Below are 26,768 nucleotides of genomic sequence, written 5' to 3'. Positions count from 1 at the left end.
GCAAAATTCTACTGTGGCAACTCTCTCTGGGCTTCTTCTATATTGAATTAATGGATTTCCTCCCCTGGGCTGGTGAGATAGCATATTGGGTAAACGGTCCTGCTGCCAAGCTCGATGACACGAGAACAATCCCTGAGACCCACATGGTAGGAGGAGAGGACAAACATTCAAAGGTATACCTCCAGACATCTGCCATGACAGACACACACACGTAGCTAGGCCTGGAACTATACCTCAGTCCCATGGTCCCAGAAGCAAGACTCAGACTTAACACACATTACCTTGGCCATAGAGCTAGGCTCTACTCTGACTAGAACATAACAAAAACATAACCCATTTACTTTAAACTACATTCTGCCATGTGGCTGGTTACCTGTGCTTAGCCACCATGCATCTGTCTCCTCACATATTCCTGGCCAATCTCTTGCCTGGCCTTTATCCCAGACATCCCACCTCTATTTCCTGCCTAAGCTATAGGTCATAGGCTTTTTGAATTATCAGGTAATGCATCCACACCACACACACACACACACACACACACACACACACACACACACACACACACACACACACACACACACACACACACACGTCCCTTTCTCCCTAAATAAAAATAAATAAATGCACTCTTGGCATGATGGTGGAGTATGTGGGGGGCAGAAGACGCAGGTCTCTTTCAGCTTGGTCTACACAGGCAATTGTAGGACGACCAGGGATACAAAGTGAGATCCTGGTTTTTGTTTGTTAGCTTAAACTTTGAATAGAAACAGATACGGACATCTTTGAAGAGATAGACCCTCAGGTAAGAGCAAGTCATCTAGGCGCAGCCCCAGGAGCAGAACCTCCTACTTCTCTGAACGTAAAGGAGCAGCAGAGTCCCCTGCTGGGTCGGCCACACTGATCTTAAGTCTCAGTCTCTTATTTACTTTCTAGACAACTTGGAGATAGACATAGCAATAAGTGTCCAAACTACTTTTTCCGTGTATCAAAGACACAGAACTTCTATGTATTATCAAGGGGCAATCAGATATTTATACTGCATCTGATACAGTGGCTGTAATACAGTAGTTACTGGATTTGGTAATTATTACCAAGAAATCCGGATTTTGTTAAGTAGTCTCTAAAACTATCCACCCATGCATGCAGAGAACACATTTAAAAACTCCTAGCCTACCCTTCCTATGTGGTTTGTACTGATATGCAGGCCCTACTGACACAGGAGATGAGACCCTCAGGATGCACTTAACACTAAACTGAAAAATTGCCCCCTCTGTCCCCTGCGTCTGATGTCACTAGGTCAGGTTTGACCCCTCCTTCAAAGGAAACCATGGAAGCATCCAAATGGTTACCTTGCGCGCTCCTTTAGCCTTTACAGTCAAGATTCTCAGGTCCCTGCATCCTTTTCTCATTTTAAGGTTTCAAGACATTTCGACATGATCGTCCTGGTATGACAGAGGAGACGGATCCAGGTAGACTTTAGTTTCTGACTAGTTGGTGATATACACTCTTGGGACAAAAAGAAGAGATACAAGCGTCCAAACATCTCAGAACACAATTTAATTAAAAAATCAATCCCTCCATGCTAATAGGACGCTAGACCATGTTGTGTTTCAGAAATGCATATGATGAACAGATTTTTGCTTTAAAGTCTCGTTGGTTTACATTTAGTCTGTGCCTGCAGTGATATCCCCAAAGTGAGATTTCCAGCACCCTCCAGAAGTCTCTTTAAAATACTGTCCAGTCTCCCTGGTGTGCCTCACAGATCTCTCTCTCTCTTTCCCGGGACCACATAATCACATAATTTTTTCACATTAATTCCACAAGCAAGGTGACTGCTTAAAAGCAAATTTAAGCTCTACTGAATTAATGTTCTTCATTTTTACCTACTCTGGAAATGATTAAATGGAGCTTAACCTTCCTACAGCGGTGAAATTTAATATCCTTAGCCATACTATAAATAAGGCGTGCATTAATCCAAAGTTGTTATTGCTGTGTATACATAGCAATACACTTGAATTAATCAGCTACTGTGTTGGACGATTGTTCTTTTCCATCATCCACGGCAGAAGACAAGCGAATGAAGCTTGCAGCCTAGAGCATGTGGCTCTCACCCCTCTTTTCCAGGACCACCTCACTGTCACACATTTGAGCAACAGTTAAAGGCTTCCTCTTCTTTCAAGCACTTCCAATCACCAGCCCGCCCCCACCCCTCTGTGTGTGCATGTGTGTGTGCGTGCGGGGGGGAGGGTGGACAGTAATCTACCAGTCTTCCGATAAATAAATGCCAGAGAGAATTTCTTTTTATGAGTTACACTGTTCATGTTCCCACTCTTCTATTTCCATTTTAAATTTGTTGTTAACTTGACACTGTAATAACTGAACCACACAGATAAACTTTAAAAGAAGACCCATCTGTTAATCTTTGGAGAGACCCGGCCAGACCTAACCCAACCTTCCTGGAGCTCTGTACTCGAAGCTCCATTGTCTTTGTTTTTATAACTAAAGGCTTTCAGACAATCCCACAACTGCAGTCTCCATCCAATGGATGGTACATTTTCATTTATCTGTTTGTTTACATTTGGTTGTTTTTAACCTCTACTCAGGTATCTATCACCTTACATCTTATTCTATTGAGGCAGGGTCTTTCACTGAACCTACAGTTAGGCTGGCAACCAGGTAGCCCCAAGAATTTTGTTGTCACTTCACCTCAGGATTGGAGTTACACACGCATGTACGTGTGCATCACTTTTTGAGTGGGTGTTGGGGACTGCATTCAGGGCCTTATGCTTGGGCAGCAAGTACTCGAAACCACTGAGCCACCTAGCCAGCCCACCCTGATATTTAATGGACATTTAATTATATAATATTTAAGTCAGGTTAAACATCTTCTCAACCTTTCTTTTTAGAAATGTTTATTGTGTTTGTTTTTTGTTTTTTGTGGAGAGGAGCACATGCCATGGCACAGATGTGGAGGTCAGAGAGCAATTCATAGGCAGTTGGTCCTCTTCCCCATAATTAGATCCCCAAAATTGAACACAAGGATGTTAGACAAGTGCCATTACTCTCTGAATCATCTTGCTGGCTATTCATTATTTTTAAGGTAAAAACATTCATACAGTTTTAAGCATCATATCCAAAAAAAAAAAATTGCTGTATTTGCCAGTTGGACCTCTGCTTCCTTCATTTCTATTATTGTCTCTTCAGTCTCATCTTTTTACCATTTTTAATGCTTAATATCCATTCACTTTTAACATTTTCATTGAGTGAGAAGTTTGGAAGGACGTTTGCCCTCTCCTCCCCTAACTTGATTTTCTGAACATTTACTGTCCTTAATTATGTCCAGCCTGTCCTTTGTTTTCACGGCAGTCAATGCCTTGAGAGGCCCTAGTCCATTTGCACATCAGCCAGACCCTAGGTTGGCTCCCTCATTTGGTTGAGAATTGGTATAAAATATATCACACTCCATAAGACCTTAGAATTTGGATTCTAGTGAGGCTTTTTAATAAACTTTCTCAGTCTTTGCTTTTCTCATCTTCACGAGGGTGAAGCTACTAATATTCATTCAAAGCTTGTTTCAAACATTAAATCACCTCATGCATCTCTTACAGTAAGCCCAGTGTCGAGCATGAAATAAGAAAATACAAAAACAGGTTGCCAGGAATACAGATAAACCTCAGCCTCATTCAGAAGTCAATGTCCTTTTTAACCTCGCGGTAAAAGTAAAATGGAGATTTTCTAAAATGTTCTGCCAGTTCCTATAATGAATGATATTGTAAGCTGCTTTGTCAACCACCCTCCCCTCCTAACTTAGGACCTAAAGGTAATATTTCTCTCCTCTTAGCTGTGTCTATATTGCCCTTCTCCTGCCCCCTCATCCTTCAATGATGAATGAAACTTTGGAGAGCGTGAGATACACTGTAATTATTTTTATCCAGCTATAGAAAAAGAATCCATTCCTTTTCCAGACTGTCATCCCCTTCATGAACACAAGTCCATTTCTTCTGGGAGGTGGGAGGGGCTGATTCCCCCGAAAACGCTCTTGCTGCTTCTATCAGTTTAAATCAGAAATGTTTCCATGGTTTCCATGTGAGTTTAAGTTTACATACAGGGGATTTCAGCATTTCTTTGAAAATAAATAGGAATCTGTCTTGCTAGAATGAACTATTAGAGGATTATTTTGTTCCTAAAAGTCCGTATTAGTGAAAGCAAGCAAGTGTGAAAAGTTTTCCAACAGAGTGAAATCTTTTGCTGAAATTGTATTGTGTTTTGTCTTTCATTTGAAGAGCTTGTATTTTTCTAACTCAGCCATTGGGTATAAGGTTCTTCACATAACATGAAGTTAGGATCGTGGGGCTTATTTCTATAATGACATGTAACACTGGCCATCTATTTAATGAACGTCTCTCTTGTTTTAATGTCACAAAGTCCTTGAGCAGTCTCTAAGAAGCACACATACTACGGTCTTAGGACAGTCACAAAACTCATCAAGCTTATGCAGATACCCACATAAATATTTTGCTAGAATGAAGAAAATTAGGCAAGGTGGAAACAAAACAATATAAGCCTGTTATAGAAGAAAAACTATGAGATAAAAATTAGGAGCAAAGAGCTCCACAGTAATTCCTAGCAGTTCGCTCAAACCTTAGGCGAGTTTGTTTGTAAGCGTTGCTGTGTGTGTCTCTTCTTAGAATGGCCAAGTGAAAAACTATGTAAGTGAGGCCTAATTGAGCTGCTGCTTCATTTGCCAGTCTGGGTAAAAATATAAAGCTTTTCTTCCTTAAAAATCCTTAGTTTGGAGTCTGTATTGATCCAACTGAATTGTTATAAAACAGGGCTTAAATGTTACAGAAAGTCAGAAGGCATGGTCAGTGCAGGAGACAGTTCACAATTATCCTTATGAAGATCCGTGAACAGAAACGAGCTTAAGTCCTGCTGTTTTTTTCCCCTCTCCTTTCAATTTAGAACTAAGTTCTCTGTTAGTCATGCCCATGGAGACTGTAGAAAATGCCTTGCTATTTGAGACAAAGGGCCAACCTGATAAACTTACATCCGTTAAGATTTTAATAAAAACCCATCAGACTTGCACTTAAGCCTGCTATAAAATGCCTGTTCTAGTCAATCCTATCACTGTGAGCAAATCAGTGGCCCTAGTAACATGTGCTGGCAATCCTGTCCTTGGTCAAATGACTAAAGGTTCCTACTTTTAGAGTGGGACTCCAAATAATCGAGTAAACATATGTGACATGATAACCATAAAGTGAGTTGCATTTGCCTAAAATCGCAATAATTTTTGTATTATCCCTTATATGATTCTTCTGTATGGCCTTACATTAAATTTCTATATACCTATATAACTTAAGCTACTCATAAACTATTAAATGTACTTTATTATTTTGACAGATTGATAAAAATCTGAATGTTTCATTTCTTCAGGTTTTCACTATAACATTCTGCAGTAAGTTAGGGTCTAATTAGGGGCTGTTATCTCCATTCAAAGATGTCTATTTCTGAAGATACTTGAGTGGTTACATGTCATTTCTTGGTCAGAACTTAACAATTTTATGAAGAACACTTAAAAAAGTTATATACTAGTTCCAAATTGCTATAAAATTATGCTCTTGGTAAAATTATAGGAATTTTGCTAATATTTTGTTTTGCTTAAGATACAGAAAGAAGCCATAATTCTTTTTGGTTATTAATAGGCCAGTTGGAATGCATAAGGAAATATGGGTTCACTCTTTGGAAGGTGAAGGATATTCCACTTGTGTGTAGTCATAAATGGGATAAGAATAGAAGAAAGTTGTATTTGTGTCTAATATCTTTAATGATTATAGTTATTTAGCAGAAATCAGATCAGCTTCTTCCTCCTCCACCTCCCTACTTTAAGTCAGTTTTTATGAATTAGGATAGGCAGCCAATTTAAAATAGTTCTACTAAACTTCACCTTCAAAAGAAATTCTCATAATTTTATATTAGTGGTTCCTTAAAACTATCCTAAATTTAAAATTTGTATCAATGTAAAAAGTCATAGTTCTTCAGAGTTCCTAGAGTTTCCACAAACACAAACACCTTCAGGAAAATACTGTGGATCATATTTCTGTAGACCTCCCCAGAATCTTCCTCTGGCAAATGAGTGGAAGCCTGGGATTGACCCTGAGAAGAGGGTAAGTGTAGGAGGTGTAGAATGTGAAGGGGGTTCCCCACCAGTGATTGGGTTAAGGTCCTTTAAAGATCTACAATTGTCATTTGGTATCACAGAAACCTTCGTGACATCTATAACCTTCTTTAAGAGGAAAAGTATTATTCGCTGGCCAGTGTTTGATTGCTACTTGGAATGATAACTTAAAATCGAAGGTGAGTACCAAAGAAAAGAATTAGCAAGAAAATGAGGTTTTAAAAAAAAATGGCAACACTGACTTTCCTTCAAAACTGCTAATTCTTCCTTTTGTGATTAAAAGATCAAAGAACAATAACGTATTAACATATCAGTAAGAATTCATAGCAAGAGTAAGGCTTCCTATGATCCTCCATTTGTCAAGTTAAAGTTTCCTCTCTTGTTCATGAGTACAGAGGCACTTAGTGTTTTTACACTTTCTACTGCTTTGCTGTGAAGGCTAAATGATTTACCACATTCAACACAATTGGAACAATGACAGCTATTACCTATCTAGATGTATCTGAATATGTATCTGATGCTAGTTGACTGGATTTAGAGATGAGGAAATTCCTTGCATGGTAGAATATATTGTAAAACTGCTGGAGAGAGAACTTGCAATGCAGTTTGATTGTTCTGAGTGTAGACACCAGGCCCAAGACAAGTAAGTAAGCCTGGTGGAAATTGGAGGCCATAGTTAGAAGGGAGGAGTGGGAGGGAGTGGGGAAGGAGGAAGAAAGGGAGGTAGAGAGGGAGAGATCATCTGAATATGTTAATGGGAAATTTTGAAAAGTCATGTCTGAGGATGAAATCTTAGGAACTTCAGAACTTGGGTAGAGGGGATTGGGAAATGAAATGTGCACGTCTTAGCACAGGCAGAAGGAAACTGGAAAGAAATGATCATGAGTTTGGGGCAAAGAACAAGGTCTACAAACCCCTATGGTAATAGAAGGTAGACATTGTCCAGGAAAACTCTACAATTCAATTACAAGTCCTTCTTGGCAAAGTTTGGTTTCTTTCCCTTCTCACTGTCTTTTGTTTGTAGTGTTGGTGTGGTTGTCAGACAGTTAACTGGCCTCACCTTTAATTCAGACCTTCCCATCTCCTAATCACCGAGATGATAGGTGTGTGCTATGTGCTACCATGGCCACCTAAAATGGATGTCTTTTATCTGTAAAAAGTCACTGTTGATCATGAACATACTACTGTTCAAAGTGCATAACCCCCTGAATTAATTACAGTTCTAGTTGCTTCTATTTGTAGCAGCTGATACAAGCAAACATGTCAAAGGTTACTGTGAAGAGAGGTTTTTGTAGCAAACATTTCAAGACATAGCACATGATCTCCCACATTCCTCATCCGCTACCTAAAGAGCCTAAATCACTTTGTGTGGAATGAGCAAAAGTCATTTTCATCCCCATAACTCTGACTGTGGGGATGATAGGGCTGTCCTGGGTGAAAGAGTGGGCTGCCTGTGACACAAAGTCCCAGAAGACACCTCTCTACAGACACTAATCATCAGTCAGGCACGTCAAATGTGAAGAATATGATAAAGCAAATGCATAACTCTACATTTATGATGCCATCACTTTTTGGTTATTCATCACTCACATTTTATTAGCTAAAATCTGTTTTTATTTGCCAGGCCACTGCTTTATCTGGTTGCTTTCTCAAATAAAACTGAATTAAGTGGTGTTCAAGACACCGGTTTTCATCCAGCCAACACACAGTTTGAAAATACAGAAGCAGAAGCCGCTCATTATTGAATTATGTCCTGTTTATTACACTACCGAGCTGTTTGTCTCGGCATCTAATGTGCAGCTATGTTTCTAAAATGTTGACATTGATTAATAAATGAAAGTGAGCTAGGACCACACACGTACACATAAATAGGACTGCGTTTGTCCTGGCGTGAAGTTTTATGTTTGGGGTTCTACCGGCCCTGCTGTCCAGACTGACACTGGAAACCAGATTTAAGCTATCTCCATGGACATAGATTTAGAAAAAAAAGGTTTCAAAACCGCATCCAAATTCTCCTTGTAGAAAAACACAGGAAGGCCCAGTAATGGTAAATTTCAAAATGCACTAAAAGAAAAAAAGCAGTTTTGAGGTGCTTTGTCCTATAGTCACATAGCACACCCATACAAATAGAGTAAAAATAATACATTTTAAAAATTCGGTCGACATTTTCACCAATCATGTTTTCAACAAACTGCCCTGCAAGGGGCAGTGGTCACCAAATCACCAATGTGTTGATTAAAAATGTTTAAATGTTTTGGCGAGCATGTTATGTCCTAGGTAATGGCCTATCTAGTCTTTTAGAAACCAGAGACAGCCAGGATAATAATCAGTTTGAACAGTCGTGTTAAGATGTGTCTGACTTTGAAACTCGTCTTTCTAGGTGCTCAGAGTTCTTTTCCTTCCTTAGTAAAGGCTCTTTCACCTGACCTGAGGGAATAAGAAGCTCTAGGAAGAACAAAATGCGAACTCTACTAAAACACCCAAGTATTTTATCTTAGTATTATAGGAGTTGTCTAGGCATATTTACACCATGGAAACTGGCAAATACTGCAAATTTCAGCCTTCTTTCCTTCCAGAAAATTGAGGATTACCAGTATTCCAGCTCTTGTCACATGGCTAGACCAAAAGTCAAATACTGATCACGAGTTATACAGAGAAATCCTCAATGGGGATGGATCTCTCTCTCTCTCTCTCTCTCTCTCTCTCTCTCTCTCTCTCTCTCTCTCCTTTTTTTTTCAAACCTAGTGTTTTGATGGTGTTGTATTTTTGGCCACAGAAGATGGAATTTTTCTGGGCAAATAAAGAATGAACTCAGGCCAGCTTTCCTCAGTGAAAATGCAGACAAAGGGTGAACCTAGCTTTGAGTGAGTTCTTGAAAACTAACCTTGCAGAAGCAAATGTTTGTGACCATGTCACAAATGACCTATGACCTACTTCTAGTTTTAACAAGTGACATGTTCTGACCTCTGACTCAATGACAGACGCTAAAAATCATATCAAAACTGTCTTCAGTTTTCTCAATAGGGCAACGAGGATGAGAAACTGGACCCTAGTCGTGGTGAGAAAATAAAATCCCTAAGAAGTCAACTGTGTTCAGCATCAATAGTTCACAATGGCATCACAAAAAAAAAAAAAAAAAAAAAAAAAAAAAGGAAAAGAAAAAAATGCAAACATGTGACAATTTTGATCAGTAATCATTTAGTGAGCTCTGTGATAAACTTGGGATTTAAAATTCTCTTAAGCAACTAGAAGTTTAAAAGTATAAAAGTACACACATACACGTAGACACAAAATATAATATTTTCTCTGTTGAATTAATTCTGTCCTTAAATAATTGATATTAACTTAAGAAGGCAAGATTAATGAACACATAATAACCAGGCAACAAAGTAAATCAATCATATTTAAATTAGAACTTGAATTAAAAATCAGGCATCAATAAAAAGAAATATGAAATAGGAGATAGCCGGAAGTGGTAGAAGAGTTGGAGTACGGTCTGAAATTTCATAGATTGGATTTTCTTCACTTCTATTTATTCGTTTTGTTTTTCTTAAAGGTTTAAGAGAGGGTGTTGCAAACAGGAAAAGATCTAGCAATGAAGCCACAGAGGTCCCAGCTTCGAGGTCAGCAAAACCGTGAGGCAAGCTGGGCCAGACCCTGGAGAGCAGGCGTACCCTTGAGCGCGTAGGATAATTCTCTCAGAAGTACCATTCATTTCCAGTGTGTGAATGCTGACATGTTGGTCTGCGATGTACCAAGTCCCAGAGATTACCAAGGGAACTAGCAGTTATTAGAACTCCTACCTCTGTCTGGAGACAGTTGACCTACAGACAGTGCCTTACTGGCCAGGCAAGTCGGGGAAGAGGAGACTACAGTGAATCAACTATCAAAATTAAAACACAAAAATGTTGACAAGAAAATAGGTCACATTGGATTACAGGAAGGGCCACTCCCTGAAGAATAATAAAAGAGAGAAAGAGAGAATTTCAAGTGCCAAAAGAGAGATTTTCTAGATTTCGCTTTGTGAGTAATGTTCTATTAATAGAACCATTTCTCAAAATAAGCTCAGAGGTGAATTTGAAACTATACTTACTGTATCTGCCTAAATATGACTTTTAGTATAATTATAACCTCTGACTCTCAAATTTAACTTAGTTACACCTTATATTTCTTGAACGTTTATGCTTTGTACTATGTCTAACAACAGCAGTCCTACCTGTAGGCTTAAATTCTCAAACATTGTTCTCTGCTTAGAAACTTTTCTGCTCCAAACACAAACAGTCTAACAGATTGTATTTTATGTGTATATCTTTTTATGACATAAGCAACTACATTTAAATGTGCAAAAACTTTACTCTGGGTAATTTGCATTCTCATATCCTATTATAGAGTCTCCCATTTGAATTTCCATCTGGTCTCTAATATCTCCTGTGTTTAGTATTGCTTTAATGAGATAATCTTGCTTTTACATACCTAGATTTCATTACAATTTGGAAAGAGCAATTTCTACCCTGATTTTACTCTCATAAATACTTTAAAGTTAACCTTAGAGCTGAATGTAATCTACTAAGAGATAATTACAAAATACTAAGTTAACAAGAAATACTGAGGCACAATACTGAGGGCTGGTCTTTATTTCTAAAATCAAAACACATAGACAATTTCTCTTTATAAGATTAATATATGGCTATTTATTGCTCAAGATTCACCCAGACACAGTGGATATATTGACACATCTTGGACTAAAGCAGAATTTAAGAGTTAAATTCTTGTTGCTGACTTCATCCTTGGGGACTGGCAAGGCTTAGGTTGATAATTAAGTTCTTATTTAACAGTAGTAAATGCTCTCTCTTCAGTCTGAGCTGTCAAACAAACGTTTGGCTTCCTTGGCAATGACTGAAAAATCACTCCTATAACTCAGACAGAAGATGCTCATTGTAAAGAAAATAAGGTCCAGATCCACCTGAAGGCTTCCTCGCTGATAAAGAAGCCTTCCCATAATCCCAGGCTGCTGCTGAAATTCGTTCTACTTTGGAAGCCTTATGCTTTTCAAGTAGAAGACTCAATCCTCTGACATCTCAACATGACAGAGTCAGATGTCAGCTAAAGAAGGAGACATTTCTAGACTTGCTCGCCCTCGTGAACACACACTGCTTTGTTGTGCGTCTGGCATTCTTTTAAGTGGCTTACCCATATTAGGTCTTTTCATCCTAGATGTCATGGTACCCACTGGGACTTAATGAGAAAAGACATTTGGGAAAGGAAGGTTAGTGAAGTGTCTCTAAATGTAAGTTTGCTATATTTTGTTAGGTGGGTCTTTAATAATAACTTCTGTGACAGTGCCTCCTGGGGTGGTAAAGCAGCTCTCTGCATTGTAGCTCATCCTTACATCAACTTTTTAAGACAATGATTTCCCATCTACTTCATGAGTGACTAAACCTTAAGTCATAAACAGCAGTTACAGCAGTTACCAGAGAGCTCATAAACAACGACTCCAAATTTACTCTCTTATGTTTGCTCAAAGTACTTTGTCATGCATGCATTTTGCTGTCTTCATTTCCCTGAGAGTCATCCTGCTGTGAAAACCCCAGGTCAAACTCACCAATACCAACACAATTTCCCCTAACTCTTCATCTCTGAGATTACAACAGTTACATTCTCTTACAGTCCACAATCTCCATTTCCAAAAATTTTAGCCTTAAATGTAATAAGACTATTTATATCACTACTTATTTTAAGATGCCTAAGAAGTCCTTCGATGTTTTCAGAATAGACCCTCCCGTCCTAACAATACTATACACAGTCTCTAGAGAGATGGAGCCCATAATATTCCAAGCTGTTCCTTCATGCAACACACACACACACACACACACACACACACACACACACACACAGTATCATATTAGATTATTCCTGGCATTTAATTGCCTTTTGTCTCTGCAAGTTATATATCTGCTGAAATTCTCTTTATCATTGAAACAAAGAAATGCACAAACCCTCACATGTATTATCCAGTAACTTCTGAGACATCACTCTACCCAGAAGTGGCTCTCAGGCATTATATTGGTTAGCTCCCTGGCCTTTGTTCCAATATTTCTCTGCCTATGGCTATCACTTCCAGTCACATTTTTTCCAGATGTGCTCTTCAAATCAAGCTAGAGCCCACAGAACAAATTGCATTTACCACCTTAGTTTCCCTGGGTCTGTCTGGTGCTGTGCTAAGAACAGGTCTGAAGAAGGTGGCTTGTCATCCCGGCTTGTCATCCCGGAGAATTGTGTGTTTGTACCTCAGACAATTCCCCTGCTCTCTCATCCTCAGATGATGCTCTTAGTTTTCCATTATCATCTGTGCTTGGCTCCACCTGGCATTTGCACATAAACTTGGCGTATTGATTTTTTCTCCTCAGTCCTAATGTCCTGGACCACAGATTAAACACTCACCACCTCCCATTATTGACCGTGCACCACAGGTTTTCTCGATGTCAATCCTACATCAGGCCACAGTATTTTCCTGGTTATATTTTTAGTTCACAAGATGAGAAGTCATCAAGCCTTTAGAGCTTAATGTTTCTGGCAGTTGAGTCTATCCCTCAACAGAGAAGGATTTCTATGAGTGGCCTCATGCTAAATATTCATAGCTAACAGAATGTCAATTTCTGTTAAGAGCATATATTACTACATACGAAATACATACTATATTATTTAAGCCATGTAGATGGTAAGATCATACACATTTTACACAGGAAGGAATAGAGAAAGGAAGAAGTGATAAAAATTCAGGGAGAGTAATAAAACAAGAAAGAAAAGAAGAAAGAAAGAGAGAAAAGAAAAGAAGAAAAGAGAAAAGAAAACAGAGAAAGTCCAGGGAGAAACAAATTGCTATCCTTTATCTGTTCCTATAAACTCCAATATGCAAATACATCAGAGGTTTCTACATCTTGGCACAGAAATGCACAATGTCCAATCAAGTTCTATACACCATTCTTACTGAGATAAATGTGGCAAGGGAGGAAGCAAGTTACACTTCATGAATCAGAAGTTTTCTCTGCCCACTGTTAGGGACAATATTGCAAAACCTCATGCCTCAAGGTGGGCATTGCAAAAAGATTTGCATTCTATTGATTAACTATAGTGTTTCAAGGAAGATGGAGCCTAAGAACTTGGTCAATAGATGAAATGGCTTATGAATTATACGATATGTGATTGATGCAACAATTAAATTCCAGTTGACCCAATGAAATATGGCTCTTGAATGTTAAAAGGGCAGCAGTTGATTTCACTGATCATGTAATTTGTGGGTCTACAGGTAATCCTGCTGTATGTATGATTTATGACTTGTCCATGCATAAATTCATATCATTACAGAAGAAATCGGAGTCAAAAATATATAACACTTCGATCATCTACAAAGCACCTATCTTGAGAAGAAAGCAATCACTGGAGGGCAGAGGGAGGGAGGCATTTGGGTGGGAGAAGGGTATGGGAGGGGGAAAGGGGAACATGATCAGGTATTGCAGAGGGGAACAGGAGTGAAGCCCCGAAAACCAGCAGAATATATGGAAATATGCAATCTCAGGAGGGGAGATGTGGAGGGACCCTCTAGAATGTATTAGAGACCTGGGAGGTGAGATACTCTCAGGACTCAAAGGAAAAGAGTAGCCTAGCGAATCTATCCTGTGAGAGGCCCAACAAGCAGCTGACTGAGACAGATCCAGATACTTAAACACCCAACCAATGGACTTAAGTCAGAGACCCCTGTGGTTGAATTAGGAAAAGGCTAGAAGAAGTTGAGGAGGAGAGTGACCCCGGAGGAAGACCAGCAGTCTCCACTAACCCAGACCCCTGAAATCTCTCAGACATGGAGCCACCAACCAGGTAGCATACACTAACTGGTGTGAGGCCCTTAACACATATATAGGACTGCCTGGTCTGGCATTAGTAAGAAAAGATTCACCTAACCCTTAAGAGACTTGAGGTTCCAGGGAGTGGAGAGGCCTGGCAGGGTGGGGGTTGGGGGTGAGGACATCCTCTTGGAGACAGGGCAGAGGGGGAATGAAATGAGGAATTGTCAGAGGGCAGACCAGGAGGGGGATAACAATTGCACTGTAAAAAAAAAGATTAAAGATAAATATTAAAAAAACAAAAACAAAACAAAAAACATAATTTAAACAAAGCATAATTGAAAGCAAAGCAAGTTTGATAGGTAAGCATTAAGTTTATAATTAATTTAACAACAGAAATCCCAGATATAAATTCTCTGTGTGACCTAACATATAAAGACAAAAATATATAATACTTGTTGGACTTGTAATATCTAAAGGATGACTGGCAATAACAATATTGTCTTGGTTAAGCTTTTACTGCTGTGAACAGACACCATGACCAAGGCAAGTCTTATAAAGGACAACAGTTAATTGGGACTGGCTTACATGTTCAGAGGTTCAGTCCATCATCATTAAGGTGGGAGCAGGGCAGTATCTAGACAGACATGGTGCAGGGGGAGCAGAGAGTCATCTTCATCTGAAGGCTGCTCATGGAAGAATGTCTTCCAGGCAGCTAGCACAAGGGTCTTAAGCCCAAGTCCACAGTGACATAGCTACTCCAACAAGGCCACACCTAATAGTGCCACTCCCTGGGCCAGGCATTTATAAACCATCACAGATGTTTACAGGATGTCTATATGCTGAGCTTTCATGTTTTTGTGTGGAGTTCAATGATACTCAACCATGTAAACGGTCATGGAGTGTAGTGGGCAGGGTAGCATTAAGGAGGTATTCAGAGGGAGCCCCCTACTAGAGCCCAGAGTTGAAGAGGTATGAGAAATACTTTCAGAAGAGTGTTTAGAGCTGTAACAATGCGACCTTAGAAATACGAGCAAGGAGACAATGTGCAGAGAAGACAAGGTAGGGGTACCCACTGAGGCTGATTTTTATGCTGTTTAGCTCTTACATCTATCCGTAATCTAGACACTGTACTGGACTGGGTAGAACAGACCACCTTTACATTCTCTTTCTGCCTTGTAATTTTGTTTGATCTATATAGGTCTTAGATCCTTTCCTTTTCTTTATTCATCCTTTTCTTCCTCTAAAGTCATACTTTCTGATAGGACCTTTGGCAATGTGGTGATGAGAAGTTTCCATTCTCATGAACTGACTATGGAGGCTTCACCTCAGCTTTCCAGCTCTCCTTCACCCTCTTTCCCAAGTGTTCTGCAGGACACTGGGTTTTGAATGTCCCTTTGAGTGGCTGAGCTGGGAAAGGAAGTGGGATTATACTCAGCCAGCTTTCGGGATCTTGTGAGAGTTAGATTAGAAGAGAGGCTGTGATTTAAGGGAATAGTTTTCCATATCACAAAGCTATCCTTAATTACCTGAAGTCACAGAGAGTGGTAGCATACGAACTGCACAGACCTCTTTACCTTCATGTTTTAACCTTGGAGTGTACTTTTCACTTGCCTTTGAATAGAAGTATAAACACCAAGAAGAGTCCTAAACTTTCTATCTTCTGACAATTTTTAGAGGGAATATGTCGTTACAAGTTTGAGTTTTAACATCGTCTGTGTACCAGGGATTCAGAAGAAAACAAAAAAGTTGGCTGATACAAACTACGGCAGCTAAGTAGGACCTTGCCCGATAGTTAAAGCATCATGAATCTTAGATGATGTGCTATAAAGTATGACTAAATGCTACGTTCGCGCATGTGGTTAACTGTGGGCCCTGTTCCCAGTGGAATCATCTGAGAGGAGGGAGATGTCCGCAGCTGAGGGCTGTTGGAAAGACATCTCCATAGTTTGCTCCAGAGCCTGCCTCCCCCAACTGAATGTCAGGCTGACACATGCTAAGGAAGCCACAGCAGGGCGCCTTCAGAAACTATTTTCAAACAAATTTAGACTTGTCTTCTACATGATGGGAGCTATTTATAAAGATCATACAAATGACTTGGAATAGACACCTCTGTCAATTGCATTTATAATGAAAGAGGTTAACACAAGGAGGGCTGATTTCCAGTGAAAGCCTGGCCTGTAATTGTTCCCTTCTCACTACTAAGCTCACAGGAAAGGGGGGTCTCTTCCAAATCAACTGTCCTTAAGGCCCAGTGGCCTTAAATCCATAAGATATCAATTGAGACCTTAGCAAAGTTTAGCTTTCTAAGGGCAGCAGATGTAATGCTCAGATCTTGAACTAATGATATTGACAGGTTCAGCCATGACGGGCTGCAATGGAGATCTTAACAGCTTCGACTGTTGATGTGTTTGATTGATAGATAGACCTCAAGAAAAGTAGGAAACCTTAAGTCACATAAACCACTTCTCTTATCCCTGCCAGGACAACTAAAGAAAAGACAACTGATGGGGGAAAAAAAACAAAGAACAAAAACCAAAGTCCAAATGAATTTTCTCTGGGTATGTTAAAAATCTATCACAAATTTTCAACCGCACTGACATAAAGAAGATGCATCATTAAAAGGGAATGTAAATTAGGCCATTTCCCCAGGGCAGGTGAAATTAGCATGTAGTAATTGTGCTTGGTGGAAGAGGAGTTTAGCATTTCAACAAACCGGAAGAGAGAAGAAACAGGCTGCAATAAAAAGGAGTCCAAAAGAAAACTAAAGTCATTTTCACAAGTGTTTTCGCTAAAGTTTTTTTTTTTTTGTGCGTTTTGAAATATGAGGCTGTTTGAAAACTTCTGATCTTGTTTTCAAATTGTGAAGCATACCTGGTGGTTACTGAAACTGACAGGCAATTGGGAACCTTGAATTTTGTTTCCTCCTTCACTCCTGATTTATAATGTTACCTTGGGCAGCGTATTTCTTCCTCTGGGCCTGCTTTGTTCATTAACTGTGAGAGGCATAACACATGTACTTGTTGTATACCAGGCCCTGCACTGGTGCCAGACTCGTGCAGGGAGACAGGAGTTGTTTACAGGTTTGTGGTCTTTGCTGGGATTGGTGGTCTGGAGACAAATGAGATACAATGGCGCGTGCACCTTGATTCAAGCCATGTGCAACTAGAGACACAGAGAGCATGACAGAGAGTGATGTGTTTTACGGGATGAAATTCACAGTGGGACTCATTAATAGACACTTGGGCCAGGAGAAGCTCTGTGGATTCTAATGTAGTTGTCATTCTCTTTCAAAAGCACAAGAAATTAAAACTCCTTTGAATATAGGTAAGAATTTTTTGACTAGGAATCCTCAAAACTATGTCATCTTTTAGAAGCTGTGAAACCCATACGTACAGACACATTTACTGATTGCTGCCACTGCCTGCTCTCTAGGATAACTTTGAGATTAGGAACATATTCAATAAGTACATATACAACGCTGTTTATTGAAGATGTGCAGAGGGGTACAGTTGGCGTTTATGGCTTGTTTGGAACGTGTTTTCTGAGCCAACACACTCTATCTGCCTTTCTGATCCTCATACTGAGAAATTATCCTTCCTCAAGAAAGAACAAGTTCCAAATAAATAATCTGGAGTTCACAGTTTGCTCTCTCCTTGTGCTTTCTCATCTGCTGTCATTTCATTGAGATGTGGTAAAGAAATCCTCTGATTGTCACATGTCCCCTTCACTGTTTCCTCCTTAAGAAATGTTTCTAGGGTGTGAAAGAGACCGGAGCTGGGGGATGTGTGTTGGGGCAGAGAGAAGAAGAGAAGGAAAAGATTTTTGTATAAATATGCAATATACATACACATAGACGGACAGACTGACACACACACATAGACACACACACACACACACACACACAAACACACACGAGAAGACGTGGTCTTCTCAAAGTAAAAATGACCATGGGGTGTCACTTAAATACTACATGGGCAGCCTTAGAGGACAAGATATTTCAAAACCCAGTTTACACAACTACCCTAATTAAAAGAACATTTTAATAGCCCAGTCTGCTTTTCTTTGTAAGCATTTTGCCTTCCTTCTGTTTGTTTTCTTTACCAAAGTCATAGCAAGGGCTATACCGAGTCTCCAGTTGATCTAAGCTGCTCAGTGCATGCCCAGACAGCAAGAAAATGGTTTCTCTGGCAACAGGAATTATGTGAAATCTCTGTGTGTCTTCCCCCACACTCCATCTGATTCCTATTCACTTAAGCTGTTCACATATAGGCAACAATAAGGCACTGGGACTCTAATGAGCAATTCAAATTTATTGAGCTAACTCAAGGAGGTGGGCACCATGAGCATCCTCATTTCCTGGGGGGTGGGGGGAGCATTGTGTGTTATCTGTATTATTTAGAGCCATGCCCTGTCAGCACATAGCTCAATAGATGAAATAAGATGAATATCTAAACTATGAGGCATATATGAAATTTATTTCCGTCACACTAGCAAAGAAATACAAAGGCTTTTAGATACTAAACGTGGCTTTGAATTTTCCAAAAGACGCTAGAGTAGGGTAATTTAAAACATCCTCACATTGTGTCTTGAAACCCAGGGGAGACTAGGAAGAGCTTTGATTAAATTGCTTTGAATGTCAGCAGTTTTATGTCTAGGGGATCGTCCTATCTGTCTATGACCAAGGCTCGAAGTTTTGAATACAGGCTTCACTGTCCTCTCTCGGTAACAGGTCTTCAGAGCCCTCCTATGCAGGCTGAATTTGTCTCCGTGCTTTTGTTTAGGAGAGAGTCCTGCTGCAGCCTTGGTGCTGGGGCTGATATTCACCCAGACATTTTAATCGGATAGGGATTGATTTACTTTAAGAAATAACGGCTGAGAAGCAAATTAGCCTTGGTCATTAGGCACTGGGGGAGTGGGGAAGGAGCAGATCCGTATTTCTCCAGCTCCAGTAGGGATGAAATGACAGAAAGAAATATGCTCGGTGTGCAGGGCAGAAGCAGGGGAAATGTAGAATGAACATATCTAGACAAATCTCCGAGTTGGTTTCTAGAAGGAAGACAGGAAAGCATAAAAAATTCCTTCTGACCTGTCTATGAAACCCTCATTATAGCTCACCTGAAAGGTCAATCTGCAAGACTGCCTGTGTGTTATGAAGACGTATGCCACCTGCTCAAAAAACAAACCTTTGCAACCCCAGGAGCAACACAATAGTCCTCCTTGCAAAAATCCTTAACCTCCAGCTCCATTAGACAGCATTTGAGAAACAGCTCATTGAACGCCTGCTTCATATACATAAGAAACAATCCCCATGCTCGACTCTCTCAATGATTTTAATAGTCTCATGGACGTCTACATATTTTTGGCTTTTTAAGAAAAGAGTTGTAGTTTGTTAAAAAATATGACTTTGCATCTTGACTTTTCCACTTGCTATCATAACTATTTCCCATATTTTTAATAAGTTCTAAATAAAAAAACAACAAATAAATAAAAACTAACTTCTAGCTGAAGGTCAGGAAACAGTAGGGAACGTGATTTAGTTAATAACACATACAAGGGGAGAATTGATCAAAGGAGGATGCAAAGGTCAAAGTCAAAATAGGGCAGTAGCTGTGTAACAATGATTTCATTTTTATAATAAATCCTGTGATAATAATACATTGGCTAAATAGTGAGATAATTTTTGAAAGTCTGAACTGGCCTTAAAATAGCAAATAAAATAGTCAAGATTTGGAGAATAAGCCAATAAATAAGACCCAACACTGAAGAATACCTACTAGAGCTGCAACCATTTTGATTTTGCAACCTAATCAGTAACTTTCAGAAACAGAATATCTTTGGGCTATATACTTTTACTCCTTTTGGAACAGGGAGATTCAGTCCTCTTCCTGAAAGCACAATGTCCCATGCCCAAGTAACTTCATATTTGAAGGTGCTAGGCTTCTTGCTGTCATTTGCTTCTGAGGATAAAGAACGTCCCGTTCCTGTACTTTCAAATGCACCCAGCGCTGTGTCATATGTAAGCAAAGTTCAGTGTAACACTTAATATACTCAAGGAAGTTCTGAGTACGAAATGCTTTTCCCACAGAAACCCCTTTTGACTATGTTTGCTTAGTTTTATCTTCTGTTCCCATTTACCTCATTCCACTTTTCCTTGTTCTAGAAACAGTTGGAATAGTTTACAATTAGATGTATAGTTTCTTCTTTTTTTTCAAAGAAGTTCATCTAGGATTAGAAAATTAGCTTGATAAAGTATTTCTGGTAGAATATAAGTCTCAGAACATAGTATCAGGACAAAAAGCTAGGGACAACAGAAGTCACCTAAAATTGATATCGAAATGAATTGAGTAGGCGGTAGAGAATAAAGAAGGAAAAAGAAAAGTTTGTTATAACTATTTATGTATATTTATACACAGATCATGTGTGCTGATAGGATTCCCTCTAAGAGCCAAAGACCACCTAACAAAAACTCCAACAACAGGCATAGAAGCTGTCTTTTCATTTGTTGGCCAGAAATGTCCAAGAGTCTAAAAAAAAATACACACACACACACACACACACACACACACAGAGAGAGAGAGAGAGAGAGAGAGAGAGAGAGAGAGAGAGAGAGAGAGAGAGAGAGAGAGACTATGACTGCTGTCTTTGCTTCCTCCCTAAAAGTGGAAATGTAAGTCCCCATCACTGAAGACACCATACACTTCAGAAACCCTGGAGCTGGACCTGACCTGAAAGCCCCTTCCCTGAGGACTAGTTTTGTAGCATCAGAAAGCAACATGTAAGCTTCCAAAGCAAGGAGACAAGCAACCCAGTTATGAAGCCTATGAATCACGTCAAGGACCAGCATGGCACCACATCCATAAAGATACAGTAGTAGGACTATATTGGCAATAACTAACATCATTTAGTTTGACTTAAGACTGAGTCAACAAGAGGGAAAGCCATGCCTGGTACTAGAAACTTCTTTAACTATTCACTGCTAGTGAAGTCGTGGGTATTGGAAGAGACACCATAACTACTACTTTACTTAGCCAGCATAATCCCAACAAGAATCTAAACATTTATCTTTGTACTCACAGTAAAAGTAGTCTTGATTCCCCTATTATTTTATCTATCTCTCTGCATATTCCCTCCCAGTATCCCCTCCTCTCTCTCCATCCCCACTTGATCCTCTAATTCTAGACCCACCATATCCATCCATAAATATTTTTTTCTTGTTCTAATGAGATCTCTCTGTCTCCTCTAGTACCTTACTCTATATATCCCTGTCCTCTACGGTTAATTATTGTGTAGATGACTGGTCTTTTGGCAAGGTTGATGTATTCAACCATTTCTTGTCACCAAACAAAAGGTTCTAGTGATGTGTTTGGGTTATATCCAGTTGAACTGTTGGCCAAACATCAACCTTCAAACATCCCAGGCTGTTGCTAAGGCTATAGGTTGTTCATGCTCTCCACAAATTGACAACAAGGCCCAATTGCTGAAGACACCATCTACCCAACTCAATAAACATGGAGAGATTGAGCTGGTACCTATATAGAGCTTTCTCCTCTATTTTCCAGTGTCTCTTGTACAGGAAAGTACTCTTCAAACTATCAGAAGAATATCAACATCGAGCCATGCACAAATCCCTTATCTACCATGGTATCCTGCTTGCAATATAAACTAGAGCAATGGTGACACACGGCTTGTGGGAATGACCATCCCATAACTGATCCAACTTGAGGCTGACTTCACGAGATAGAACCCATACCTCACAATTCTTGGATAATGAAGAGCCTAATTAGATAGTCTATGGACATAGGGTAAAACCAAATAATACTGGTCTAAATCAATAAAAATATATACTGATAAAATGACTCCTAATGTTACTGTCTCTATTCAAACTCATTGCATTGTCCAGTCATCATCAGGTAGCTTCTTTCTGAAGTTGAGGGAATATGGAGACATATTACAGAGAGTAAGAACCTTGAAAACACCCTGCCTTGAATGGATGCCACCATCAACTGCTCACCTTTAGAGCTCAGGGGAGCCATACGGAAGAGGGGGGCAGAAAGAATATAGAGACAAAGACACCAACAAAAAGAAGACCTTCTAAATCAACACTATCAAAGCGGACAATGAACTCACAGAATCTATAGCAGCATGCACAGGGCCTGCTTGGGTCTGCACCAGGTCCTCTGTGCTTATATTATGGCCTGTAGTTCAGTGTTTCTATGGAATTCCTGAGTGTGCTAACAAAAGGGTTTCTGACTCGTGTCCTTTTTGGGGGGCTCTTTTTCTTCTATTGGTCTGACTTGTCAACTTGATGATAATGTTTTTTTATTTTTTTTTTAAAGATTTATTTATTTATTATATATAAGTACACTGTAGCTGTCTTTTGATACACCAGAATAGGGCATAGGATCTCTTTACAGATGGTTGTGAGCCACCATGTGGTTGCTGGGAATTGAACTCTTGACCTCTGGAAGAGCAGTCGGTGCTCCTAACCGCTGAGTTTCATCTCCAGCCCATGTTTTATCTTATTATGTAATATTTTGTTGCACATTTAAAAGGAAATGAAAGAGAATGAATGCAATGAATGGAATGAAATGGAACTGAATAGTTAAAGGAAAATGAATGAACGGGTTTAAAACTGACCATGTAGGGTAAAGGTTAAATGAACTGTGTGTGTGTGTGTGTGGGTGTGTGTGTGTGTGTGTGTGACATGTTTGTGTGTTCAACTGTAAATAGGTGCATGTGTGTATTTATGTTTGAGAAGTTGATTGTGTGTATGTGTATGGTGACTGTGTGCTTGTGTGTGTGTTTGTGTGTTTGTGTATGTGTGTGTTTGTGTGTGCATGTGTGTGTGCATGTGTGTGTCTGTGTGTGTTCCATTTTATTTGGTTCTAGTTTAGTGGGGTTTTGTTTGAGTGGGTGAAGCTGGTTTTGGGCATTTTGTTGTTATAAAGGGGCTTTTGTTTTATGAGAAAAAAACTAAAAGTTGGATGGGTAGGTAGGAGAAGAGGATCTGGATGAACTGGAGCCGAAGAATATTATCAAAACATGTTTAAATTTTTAAAAAGTTTAAAAATAACACAGACACACAGACTCAAACACACACACACACACACACACACAAGTAGTCTTCTCTCCTCATCAAGAAAACTTTGTAAAGAGATGGAGACATTACAGAAAATCACAGCCAATCAAAATTCAGAGTTGTGAAGCCCAACCTCAACAGATACATCTACAAAATACTCTCTCATCTAAAGCTCAGAGAACATTGCAGAAGAAGGTGTAGAAAGATCGTAAGAGCCAAAGGATTGGGGCGTTTGCTGTGAGATGATGTTCCCTAGTAATGCCAGAAGCTATACCCGTGAAGTCTCACCACCGTAACTGCCTGAACATGAGCTGAACAAGGTAGACACTGGTAGAGATGCCGACGTGGACAGAAGAAAGCCTACAAGGCCTCAACCCTACACTAAGGACTGAAGATGATTAAAGAGTGCTGGGAGTAGGAGAAAGAGTCTTTCTCCCCAAAAGGCACATCAATGGGTTGTCCAGATCAAACAGTCAGCCCTAAAAACATAACATACCAGTCATATTATACTGACTGAGCAGGTTATGTTTGAGAATATATGAGTATATACATATATGCATGCAGTAGCAACTAATTGAAAAAAGAGGGCATTGATTCGAAAGGGACCACGGAGGGAAATATGGAAGAGTCTAGAGGAGAGAAAGGGAAGGAAGACATATTGTAATTATTACTATACTCCAAAAATTTTTTTAATAAAATAAAGTTAATAAATAATGCAGTGGGGGAGAAGTGAATGGCAGGGATGCTTTTAGAAATTAAAGTGGAGATCTATCAAGTAGTTTTTAAAATTAACTGTGTTTTCAATTATTTCCTTTTCAATATTTAGGAGTATGTGGTATATTTACATTATTGAACAACATTGAAGCCATGTAAGTGTGTGACCAGGGTACATATATGAAAGGAAAGGTCAATTTGCAGGCCCCTCTTTCTCACTTAGACAACACAGCAGAGCAGGATGAGGCAGTGAGGGCACAGGTGAGCTGGTCCCAAATGCCAGAGCATAAGAGAACTGGCCTTGTCTGCAAGTGGTGAAGGCATAGTCTAGTCGCTCACTGGCCATCTGTAGTAGCCAGAAAATCACCCTAAGATCATGAGAGCAGCAGGGTCAGCCCTGCTGTACCCCTGACTCCAGCACTTGAAAGTGTGCTCTGTACCTTGCCTTATGCTTCGAGTGGGCAGCACATTGGATTTGACTCTGGAGATGAGGGTGTGAGTGAGATGGCTCTGAGGGCAAGGGAGCATAACTGCTCATGCCCGTTACTGATGTTGGCACTGGGTATCCTAGGCAGAGCTGTGCTGGAGAGCTGGAGAGCTAATGAACTCAGATACGAGCTAGGCCCAGATCCAGGGCTTTGAGTCAACTTATGCAAAAATCTACACCATCTGTGAACTACTGGGGTATGTGGAAGGTCTGGTCCCAGTGATCCAAAGCTCCAGGATCTCTGTGACACAGGACAACAACAGGATAACCGGAAGGAGTCTCAGTGAGGACCCAATATTGATGATGTCACAGAAGTCAGAGACCTCAAACCAAACCAGTGACTCATTGCAATGCACATTCATTAAGTGAAGATGTGTGGATAGAGGGGTATGCTATGGGACACATAGCTTCCACAACGAGACATTTTCTAGGCTTTGCTTTTGTCCTGTTTTGTTTGTTCGTGTGTGCATATTTTTATCTAATGTGTGGGTATGGAGTTTTCAAGGACAAAAAGTAGATTTGAGGGGACAGGAAGATGGTGTGACTTGGGTGCATGATATGAAGTTCACAAAAAAAATCAATTAAAAAGTTGTTTCTGTTTTTGTTTTACTGGTTATTTTATTTATTTACACTTCAAATGTGTCCCCTTCCCTGGTCTCCCTTTGCAGCAAATCCCCATCCCATTCTCCCTCCCCTTGCTGGAAGAGGGTACTCCCCCACCCACCCTCTCCTGCCTCACCCTTCTACCATCCCCCTTTGCTGGGGCAACAAGTCTCCGAAAAAAAAGGTTAATTTGTACATTAAGGTACCACCAGAGCAGAGACCCAGAAGAAGATAAAATAAGTTTCTAAAAAAGTTATCTGTGGACAGGGCTGCTGTGATGACCACATGACCCTTGAAAAACTTAAGAGAATATAAAGTATAATACTGAACTTAATGGGGGAGCTGTGGTAGAAGTTTGAAATAAATCTTTATTACTAAGAATTTGAAATAACAAAGTCATACCACAGTTCGTACAAACACAGGACTAGTAAACCATTGTAATTTTTAAAATGAGATATGAAAACAACTAGGTATGCTGGTGCAAACCTCCACTTGGAAAAAGAAGGTAGAGAGAGAAAGATATGTTCAAAGCCAGACTGGGCTATGCTGTGAGACCTTGTCCCCAGGGCTTGAGAAACAGGAAAATACATATTCGAGTGGTAGATCAAGATCTTGGGGGGAAAAATAAACTGACGTATTAGCAATGACCTTTGTGTATTTGATAATAAAAGATAAAAGTACCAGCCTGAGGATCTGTCTATGGCAAATGTCAGATACAAGATTCCACAGTGTTTTTGAAATCATTTTGACGTGAGTCACGCATTTACTGAAGTAGCCCGTGACCCTGTGTTAGTAGGTTAGTAGGATATATTTTCTGAGACGTAACATCCTGCTTTTCTGTGAGTTAGGATGGTACTACCTCCTGCAAACATAAAGTTTTGTTTACATTTAGTACATACCATATGCTGTGCTGCAGGCTTCCACCAAGCACTCGGTTCAATATGTAGGATACTCCCCTGACATACATTCTCATTGTACAAATCAAAAAGTGAAGGAAGCACACGTTAACTTTTCTGAGCATGAATATTTAGTAAATTACCATAACAATTTCCCACTAGTGCCAATAATCATAATATTGGCAAACAGAAGGACAGTCAAGTTTGACAAAAGACGAATGCCATCAATTCAACAATAGGCAAGCTGCAGTAACCTCGGTGCCAGTTCCTTCCAAACTCCTTCCAGTCCAACTGCATGCTTTCTCGTGATTTCTCATTTTACTTGACCAGCTGAATGGCTCATTATCCCTCTGGGTTCAATTCTTTATTGTGTTTATATGTGTACATATATGCATGTATGGGTATATGCGTGTGTGTATGCATTGTGTGTGTAATATGTATATGAATGTGCATGTGTGCACACATGCATGTGCCTGTGGATATCAATATAGGGTATTGTAATTCACCTTATTCTTTTGAAACTTAGTTTCTTACCATACCTGTATCTGGAGGTCACTCACTAGGTATTCTGGGACTTCAGTGAGGCCCTGGTATTGCTCTATTTCTGCCTTCTATTCCAGAATTCAGGTCCACAACACCCTGACTAAGTTTTTATGTTAGTTCTTTGGTGCGAAACTTGGGTTTCTCTAGTTTGCGCGGTGAACACATTACCCACTGAGCCATCTCCCTGCCCCCAGTTCAACTCCTAACTGAGAGCCAGCTAATTCATGCTTGTTAACCAAGAGAAGACCAGCTAGGCCTGATGCTCACTCTGGAGAAGTTACCTCATTCTTAACATGATAAAAGTGCTTCTCACTATTCCCAATTCACTCTACATATGATTGGTGTGAACCTAGATCAGGTTGCACATTGAATCATGCCAGGTAGCAGTTCACACGGTACATACCAGTGCCCAGTGGGGATACAGAGC

The 26,768-nt window shown here is 39.8% G+C and overlaps 1 protein-coding gene across 1 annotated transcript in view; it reads right to left on the bottom strand.

Moving 5' to 3' along the window:
• The window catches only part of Magi2 (membrane associated guanylate kinase, WW and PDZ domain containing 2), a 1,438,642-nt gene that overhangs the window by 679,291 nt on the left and 732,583 nt on the right, over positions 1-26,768 (bottom strand).

Source organism: Rattus rattus, chromosome 6 (genome assembly GCF_011064425.1).
Source record: "Rattus rattus isolate New Zealand chromosome 6, Rrattus_CSIRO_v1, whole genome shotgun sequence".
Taxonomy (NCBI): Eukaryota; Metazoa; Chordata; class Mammalia; order Rodentia; family Muridae; genus Rattus; species Rattus rattus.
Note: the sequence above shows the minus strand (reverse complement) of the source record. Positions and strands in the feature narration are given on the sequence as shown.